Genomic DNA, 897 nt, shown 5'->3' on the forward strand with positions numbered 1-897 from the left:
GTGGGCTCAGCAGCCGTCCCTCTGTCCGGCAGGGAAGGGGATCGGCAGGTTTGTCTGGCAGTAAAAACCATCAGTAAATCCATGACCGATTAATAACTGCTCTTTGCTGGGTTGGGAAAACTTGCTGGCAGCGGCCGGGGACGGGGCTCCGGGTGATGGGGATGGGGATGGCTCTGGACCCGCTGGCGGATTGAATTCCAGCTTCTCCCTCGTAATAAGGAAAATTTTCCAGCTGTGCATTGCTTCCATCCACGCCTGGATATTTGAAGGCATAAACCAGGGTAGTGCGGTGCGGCAAGATGGAAAATCCCCTCTCAGCGACGCAGGGTGAGGTGGACCCCGAAACCTGCGACCAGCTCCTTAAATATATGGCATTAAATATATGCTGGCCGGAAAGCATCTTAAATCGCGGGCTGCAAAATATACGTTGGCCGAGTAAAATTTTCACCGCTAAATTAACGGGGAGTTTTGGAGCTGGGCAGCTGCCTGCTTATTTTGAATTTTTGAAGATTATTTTTAACAAAAAAAAAGGGAGAAAGCAGCCCGAGAGAGAGCTCTCCTCCTATTTTTGAGCGGCGCTGCTTTGGGAACGAGCGCTGCCCGGTCCCAGGAAGGGCAGGGAGCAGGCAGGGCTGGGGGAAGCTCATCCGTGGGGTCACCCCATGGGGGGGGGGGTTTCTCTCCAGCCCCCCCTGTCCCCGATGCCTGGCCGGCGCTGGGGGGGTCCCTCTGGCGCTGCCTGCCTGCTGCCTGCTTTGGGCAGGAGAGTGGAAGCTGGCATCCTGCCCGGGGATTGTTTTGGGGCTGAATGGACGGCAAACGGGGTTTTTTCCGGGGATTGGAAACACTTCCCCTCTGCTGTGCTGCCGGGGGCAGGGGGGTGGTGGTGGTGGTGGT

The 897-nt window shown here is 57.0% G+C and overlaps 1 protein-coding gene across 1 annotated transcript in view; it reads left to right on the top strand.

Annotated features, from left to right (window-relative positions):
• The first annotated feature begins 538 nt into the window (after positions 1-538).
• The window catches only part of GNAI2 (guanine nucleotide binding protein (G protein), alpha inhibiting activity polypeptide 2), an 8,182-nt gene continuing 7,823 nt past the window's right edge, over positions 539-897 (top strand). Inside the window, exon 1 of the mRNA XM_009887751.1 lies at positions 539-567. The gene's annotated coding sequence lies outside the window, so the exon portion shown is untranslated. The remainder of the gene's footprint in view (positions 568-897) is intronic.

Source organism: Charadrius vociferus, unplaced genomic scaffold, assembly GCF_000708025.1.
Source record: "Charadrius vociferus isolate BGI_N301 unplaced genomic scaffold, ASM70802v2 scaffold2206, whole genome shotgun sequence".
NCBI lineage: Eukaryota > Metazoa > Chordata > Aves > Charadriiformes > Charadriidae > Charadrius > Charadrius vociferus.